We start from the raw sequence: 8,517 nt of genomic DNA on the forward strand, positions 1-8,517 counted from the left end.
TTAATGACAGTTTCAATTTCATTACTTGAGTTTGGTCTCTTCACATTTTCTATTTCTTCCTGGCTCAGTCTTGGAAGGTTGTACCTTTCTAGGAATTTGTCCATTTCCTCCAGGTTGTCCATTTTATTGGCATAGAGTTGCTTGTAGTAGTCTCTTATGATGCTTTGTATTTCTGCAATGTCAGTTGTAACTTCTCCTTTTTCATTTCTAATTTTATTGATTTGAATCCTCTCACTCTTTTTCTTGATGAGTCTAATGGTTTATCAATTTTGTTTATCTTCTCAAAGAACCAACCTTTAGGTTTATTGATCTTTGCTATTGTTTTATTTGTTTCTATTTCATTTATTTCTGCTCTGATCTTTATGATTTCTTTCCTTCTGCTAACTTCTTGATGATTCTGGCTAAAGGTTTATCAATTTTGTTTATCTTCCCAAAGAACCAGCTTTTAGTTTTATTGATCTTTGCTATTGTTTTTGTTTGTTTGTTTCTATTTCATTTATTTCTGCTCTGATCTTTATGATTTCTTTCCTTCTACTAACTTTGGGTTTGTTTGTATTTCTTTCTCTAGTTGCTTTAGGTGTAAGGTTCGGTTGTTTTTTGAGATTTTTTTGATTGTTTGTTTCCTGAGGTAGGATTATATTGCTATAAATTTCCCTCTTAGTACTGCTTTTGCTGCATCCCATAAGTTTTGGGTTTTTGTGTTTTCATTGTCATTTTTTTCTAGGTCTTTTTTGATTTCCTCTGATTTCTTCTGTGATCTCTTGGTTATTTATTAGCATATTGTTTAGCCAACATGTGTTTGTGTTTTTTACAGTTTTTTTTCCCTGTAATTGATTTCTAATCTCATAGCGTTGTGGTTGGAAAAGATGCTTGATATGATTTCAATTTTCTTAAATTTTCTGAGGCTTGATTTGTGACCCAAGATGTGATGCATCCTGGAGAATGTTCTGTGTGCACTTGAGAAGAAAGTGTATTCTGCTGCTTTCAGATGGAACGTCCTATAAATATCAGTTAGGTCTATCTGGTCTAGTGTGTCATTTAAGGATTGTGTTTCCCTTATTAATTTTCTGTCTGGATGATCTATCCATTGGTGTAAGTGGAGTGGTAAAGTCCCACACTATTACTGCGTTACTGTTGATTTCCCCTTTTATGGATGTTCACATTTGCCTTACGTGTTGAGGTGCTCCTATGTTGGGTGCATAAATATTTACAATTATTTTACCTTCTTCTTGGATTGATCCCTTGATCATTATGTAGTGTCCTTCCTTGTCTCTTGTAACAGTCTATTTTAAAGTCTATTTTGTCTGATATGAGTATTGCTACTCCAGGTTTCTTTTGATTTCCATTTGCATGAAGTATCTTTTTCCATCCTCTCACTTTCAGTCTGTATGTGTCCCTAGGTCTGAAGTGGGTCTCTTGTAGACAACATATATATGGGTCTTTTTTTTTTTTTTTTTTTGTTGCTGCGTGCAGGCTTTCTCTAGTTAAGGCAAGCGGGGGCTACTCTTTGTTGCGATGTGTGGGCCTCTCAGTGCAGTGGCTTCTCTTGCTGTGGAGCACGGGCTCTAAGAATGTGGGCTTCAGTAATTGTGGCATGCGGGCTCTAGAGCACAGGCTCAGTAGTTGTGATGCATGGGTTTAGTTGCTCCGCGGCATGTGAGATCTTCTTGGACTGAGGCACGAACCCATGTCCCCTGCATTGGCAGGCGGACTCTCAACCACTGCACCACCAGGGAAGCCCTGGGTCTTGTTTTTGTATCCATTCAGTCAGTCTGTGTCTTTTGGTTGACGCATTTAATCCATTTACATTTAAGGTATTTTTTTTTTTTTTTTGCAGTACGCGGGCCTCTCACTGTTGTAGCCTCTCTTGTTGCAGAGCACAGGCTCCGGACGTGCAGGCTCAGCGGCCATGGCTCACGGGCCTAGCCGCTCCGCGGCACGTGGGATCCTCCCGGACCGGGACACGAACCTGCATCTCCTGCATCGGCAGGCAGACTCTCAACCACTGCGCCACCAGGGAAGCCCTGAGGTAATTATTGATATGTATTTTTCTTTTACCATTTTCTTAATTGTTTTGGGTTTATTTTTGTAGGTCTTTTTCTTCTCTTGTTTTTCCTGCCTAGAGAAGTTCCTTTAGCATTTGTTGCAAAGCTGGTTTTGTGGTGCTGATTTCTCTTAGCTTTTCCTTGTCTGTAAAGCTTTTGATTTCTCCATCAAATCTGAATGAGAGCCATGCTGGGTAGAGTAATGTTGGTTGTAGGTTTTTCCCTTTCATCGCTTTAAATATATCCTACCACTCCCTTCTGGCCTGAGGAGTTTCTGCTGAAAAATCAGCTGATAACTTTATGGGGATTCCCTTGTATGTTATTTGTTGCTTTTCTCTTGCTGTTTTAAATATTTTTTCTTTGTATTTAATTTTGATTAGTTTGATTAATATGTGTCTTGATACGTTTCTCCTAGGTTTATACAATATGGGACTCTCTTCCTGGAGTTGATTGACTATTTCCTTTACCATGTTAAGGATGTTTTCAACTATAATCTCTTCAAATATTTTCTCAGACCCTTTCTCTTTCTCTTCTTCTTCTGAGACCCCTATAATTTGAATGTTTGTGTGTTTAATGTTGTCCCAGAGGTATATGAGACTGTCCTCAATTCTTTTCATTCTTTTTTTCTTTATTCTGCTCTACGCCAGTTATTTCCACCATTCTTTCTTCCAGCTCACTTATCCGTTCTTCTGCCTCAGTTATTCTGCTACTGATTCCTTCCAGTACATTTTTAATTTCAGTTATTGTGTTGTTCATCACTGTTTGTTCTTTAGTTCTTCTAGGTCCTTGTTAAATGTTTCTTGTATTTTCTCCATTCTATTTCCAAGATTTTGCATCATCTTTACTATAATTACTCTGAATTCTTTTTCAGGTAGATTGCCTATTTCTTCTTCATGTATTTGGTCTTATTGGTTTTTACCTTGCTCCTTCATCTGCAACATATTTCTCTGTCTTTTCATTTTGTCTAACTTACTGTGTTTGAAGTCTCCTTTCTGCAGGCTGAAGGGTCATAGTTCCTTTTGCTTCTGTGTCTGCCCCCAGTGGGTGAGGTTGGTCCAGTGGCTTGTGTAGGCTTCCTGGTGGGAGGGACTGGTATCTGCATTCTGGTGGGTGAAGCTGGATCTGTTCGCTTTGCTGGGCAGGGCTGCATCAGGTGGTGTTTATTGGGGTGTCAGTGGGCTTAGTCCGACCCTAGGCAGACTGTCTGATGATGTGTGGGTTTGTGTTGCTGTCTTGCTTGTTGTTTGGCATGGGCCATTCAGCACTGGAGCCTGCAGGCAGTCGGGTGGAACTGGGTCTTGGAGTTGAGATGGAAACCTCCAGGAGAGCTCTCGCCAACTAATATTCCCTGGGGTTGGGAATTCTCTGGCATTCCAGCGTCTTGGACTCAGTGCTCCCACCCCAGAGGCTCAGGCCTGACCCCCAGCCTGGGAACCAAGACCCTGCAAGTCACACAGCTCAGCAAAAAAGGAAAAAAAAATAAAAGAAAAAAAAGTGCAGGAAGAAAACAAATGAAAACAAACAGACAAACGAAACCCAAGACAAATAGCAAAGACAAAAAACAAGCACACAGCAACAGCAACAATTAAAAACAAACAAACAAACAAAACCCCACAGAAATGGTAAAAGCAAAACCATACAAATAAAAACAAACAAACAAAACAAACATACACATACAAAATATGGAACAGAAACAAAAATAGAGAAAACAAAAAACAATAGAACAACCAGACAAAAAAAGAATCCCAAAATGAAATCGAACAATTAAAAACAAAACTAAGAAACACAAGAAATAAAATGGAAGCAGAATGCAAACTGAAGGAAAAAACAAAGAAAACCAAACAAACACACAAAAATGATAAAAAGTGATAAGAAAAGAACAAAGAAAAAAGATAAAAGCAAAATTTAAAAAAGAAAAACAAGGAAAAAACACAGAACAACAAAAAAGTAACATAGAAATAGAAATATTAAAAAACTAAACAAAAATAAAAACAAATAATAATAAAAACAGCAACAGAACAAAACAAAACATAAAAAAATAGTAATAATTATATTTTCCTGGGGTCTCAGCTCTCAGTGTCCTTGCCCCTACCGTGAGTCACAGCCAACCTCTGCTCCCCCAGGAGGCCCTCCAAAACCTGTACGTAGGTCTCTGGTCCCTCTGTGGGCATTGTGGGGGCAGCTCAGACTCTGACCTGTCATAACTCCTTAATGTACTGGTCTTGAAAGTTCACAGCTGCTGGAGCTAGATGGGTTTCATTTGTGGGAACACTCATCATTCAGATATTCCATAGATACAGGGTTTACCCAGCCAATCGCGGTGATTTAATCTGTGTTTTGTGCAGCTACATGGAAAGATTTTTGTTCCTCTTCCTTAATCACCCCATTGTTACCGAAACAGGAGTCTGCTCCTGAGGCTGCCCTGGAGCAATTGGGTCTGCCCTGGTGAGTACAGGGCACGGAGGTGGCACGACTGCCTGGGTTATGGGGGCCCCAGCGGTGACAGGTGTGCAGGAAAGCTGGTGGCCATGGGCATGAGAAATCCGGCCCTAGTGGGAGACTTTCTTAGCACCTGGCAGCTGGCATGAGAAGGTCAACCCTGGTGGGGGCTTTTCCTAGTGCCTGGTGGGGTAGAGGGCTGGCACGTGGGGAGAGAGAGGCTGCAATGGTGGCTCCACCCCCTGCACGTCACTCTACAGTGGTGCCTTGTTTCTATGTCAGTCTGGGTCTCCTCCACAAGCATTCCTGGTTGCGGATTTCCTCCCTCCCATCCCCTCAGGCTGTCTCCTCACATCCAACAGCAGTCCTCCACCCAGGTTTGTGCTCAAATCCCCACATTCCAGCTCTCAGCCACCCTGTGCACCGGCAGACACATGTCCCAGTCTGGGGCACACAGGGCTGTGGCACGGACCACCTGTACGTCTCACTCTGTCTTGTCTGCCACAGACTGGCCATTTCACCCTCCTCCAACAGCCTCAGATGCTCCTCTTCTGTCCCAACTGATTTCCCCATCGGTGAGGGAGATTCCCAGGATGCAGGAACCTCTCCTCTGCTTCATCTCCCCACCAGGGACTCAGATCCCATCCTGCTTCCTCTCCTCTTCTTTTTCCGTTCTTTCTTTCGTCCTACCCAGTTATGTGGGCATCTTTCTTGTCCTTTCTGGTGTTCAAGGTCTTCTGTTAGTATTCAGCCAGTATTCTGTGAGAATTGTTCCACGTGTAGATGTACTCTTGATGCATTCGTGAAGAGAGATGAACTCCACGTCCTCCTACTCCTCCGCCATCTTGGTTTCTTCTCATAAATGATGTTTCTATGGGTAGTGACAAGATTATAGACTCAATAACACATTAAATGTTCTCTAGCACATACAGATAGTTGATAATAGAAAACATGAAAAGAAGGGAACATTAACACAAAGTAAAGGGCCAATGAAAATCATTTAAAAACGGAAAAAATGCTATGACTATTTAATATTTTAAAGTTATCATTCAAAACTAGAAATTTAAAACACAGGAAGCAGCAATTGCAAACTATTAGTAGTCTTTACCTTTGTTTTGTAGCAAATATTCCAGACATAGAACATTTTTTCCATATTGGGTTGGACAAATTGTTGAAAGTATGTCCAAATGAATTTTCAAGTTGGAGTTTGAGTACTTAGTGCTTCATATAAGCTCATTTCCTATTTTAACAATGGGCATATCTTGTCTGCTTGTCCTGAATTTCTTTTTTATTCAACTTGATATTGCTTTGGCTAATTTAGATTTTATATAAAAGTTAGCCAATGTTTCTGATTTCATGTCCTAGTATTCCATGACATTTATGCATTTTCTCTTTGTATTTCTTCTATTAAAGCATTTATAAAGAACTATAGCCTTTAGCAATTATTCAAACACTGGGCAATGTCAGCAGACATTATTATTCAATAACATAACATCCACATCTCCTAGCAAGAAACACAGTTGAAGTTGCCCATTTAAAGACATATTCTGTTTCCTGAACTTGTTATTTCTTGAAATACCACTTATATGATTTGTGAAAGTATATTAGTTTTACAAACTCATTAGCATTTCTTAGCAGCAGAGCTATGAACTTGTACCATGGCAACAGTCTCAAGCTGTTGAATGGAGACCACCTCTCCCATACATGCTCCTGCCCTGATCTCCACACATGCTGATCTTAACCTTGAACTCCAGGTGCCAAGTGTTTCCTGCTCTTGCTCCTGATGTCAGCAATTTCCTTTAAGTCAGTAACATTTCTCTGTTGAGTGTTAAGCTTTATTCTTTCAGGAGAATTATAATACTTTTTTCCATTTTCCCAATTGCTCAACTGAGTTTTCTCGGGACTTGAAATTTAGAAAAACATATAATTTCCTGAGAAATGCTGAGAAGGGATTCCCACATGAAAATGCTAGTGGATGCCCAAGGTGGGCCACAGCAGGGTGGGACTGTTGCCCTGCATCTGAGAGGACCCTCCCTCACAGGTCTCAGGGAGGAGGGGGGGATACTAGAAGAGGGGGGTTTGCTTGGCCCAGAGGAGCAGGGCCTTGGCTAGGAGGCAGGAAAGCTTGACTTGTCCTTGTTTCTGCTCCTGATAGCTGTGTGACTCCAGGCAGGACACTCACCCTTTCTGAACCTTTGTCCTTAAAATGGCAAATAGTAGTAATGGGCCAAGTACTGTGCAAATTGATTTTTATACTGATGATTGTTTTGCACAATAAAGGCCTTACTACCCCTGTGGAACAGACGAGGAAGCTGAGGGTGAGCAAGGCTAAACGAGGCACAGAAGGTCACAAGCTGACCAGTGCGGAGCTTCCAGACTGAGGCTTCCTAGGAGTAGATGCGTCTGCTTCTGCCCACTGCTGCATTCCAGGATGTTGCCTGAGTGAGTGGCACAGAGTAGGCTTTTAATATATATATATACTTATTGAATGAATGAATAAATTCAATTTGAATCTATGTTTTCCTGACTGTAAAGCCAGTTAATTTCTCCATTCTGTTTTGCTGTTCTCTGAAGAAAAAAAAGCTTCCACTTACAGACGGTCCCTGATTTAGGATATTTTGACTTTACGATGGTGTGAAAGTGATACACATTCAGTAGAAACTGTACTTTGAATTTTGAATTGTGATCTTGTCCTGAGCTGGTGATATGTGATAGATTCTCTCTCGTGATGCTGGGCAAGACAGCTGCAGCTCTGGGTCGGACATGGGATCACCAGACTCAACACCAATACACTTATAACCACTCTGTACCCGGACAACCATTCTGGTGTGCATTTCAGTGCAGTGTTAAAAAAAATTACATGAGCTAGTCAACATTCTATCATAAAATACGCTTTGTGTTGGATGATTTTATCCAACTGTAGGTTAAGGTAAGTGTCCTGAGTACATTTAAGGTGGGCAAGGCTAAGCCATGATGTTTGGTAGGTTAGGTGTATTAAATGCATTTTCGACTTCTGGTATTTTCAATTTCCAATGGGTTTATCAGGAGGTAACCCCATCGTAAATTGCGGAAAGTCTGTACTAAGCCTCTACTACAGGCCAGGTGCCTGGCTTAGTTCCTGATGTGACTTATCTCCTTTCCTCACACAACCGTTTGAGAAATTATTACTTATCCCATTTCCAGATGAGAAGTCATACAATGAGAACTGAAATTATGGGAGAGCAGTAAAAAGCCCTTTTGCAGTCAAAATTCCTGGAAAATAGCCATCATCCCTTGAACTGGCAGGATGTCACATGGTAGTCCTAGCATGGAGTGCTTTTTCTCTCTGATTTTGGTTGCAACTCAGCTTGGGAGAGTGGTTTCCTGGGGAACCTCCTCCCAGGGCCCCGGCTGTGCCACCTTCTCCCCTAGCTCCAACCCAAAGCAGAGAGGCAACCAGACCTGTTTAGGGCAGTGAGCTGGGAGTCAGGACACCTGGGGTCCAGCCCTGCCTCTTTCAGAGTCACCTGCTGCTTCCTCTTCCTGTATTCTACTGATATTTATTGAGAGACTACTACATGCCAGGAGTGGCTCTGTGCCGTATACACAATGAGCCAAGTCTTATAGGGAGAGGAGGGAAGTTGACACGGGTGTCTCAGGCTCAAATGCCCCCGCAGGCCTGTCAGAGAGCAGCTGGGTATGGCCTGGCAGTGGGGACCCTTGAGGCCTGGGCAACACCCCTGTCTAAGGGGACAGCATCACCACCTCAGTTCCAGTTGGAGGTTAGCTCGTGGAAACTTGGGCTCAGGTCTGCTTGGTCTTCCATATTTGTGAAAGAAACGGGCAAGATAGATTTTTAAGTGTTTCCAGTTTTTCAATGTTGGTAACCAATCCAAATAGGATAAAACCCCATTAAGCCGTGAAGACAGTTTCATCCTCTGTGGTTTCCTCTCTCCCAGTTTATGCTCATGCCTGGCTCCTGTGTGTCCCCAGGAAGCGGCTGAGCAGATAGCCTGGAAGGCTCTGGATCAGCTTCTCTAAGTTGGGGACCAGA

Source organism: Physeter macrocephalus, chromosome 14, assembly GCF_002837175.3.
Source record: "Physeter macrocephalus isolate SW-GA chromosome 14, ASM283717v5, whole genome shotgun sequence".
Classification (NCBI taxonomy): Eukaryota; Metazoa; Chordata; class Mammalia; order Artiodactyla; family Physeteridae; genus Physeter; species Physeter macrocephalus.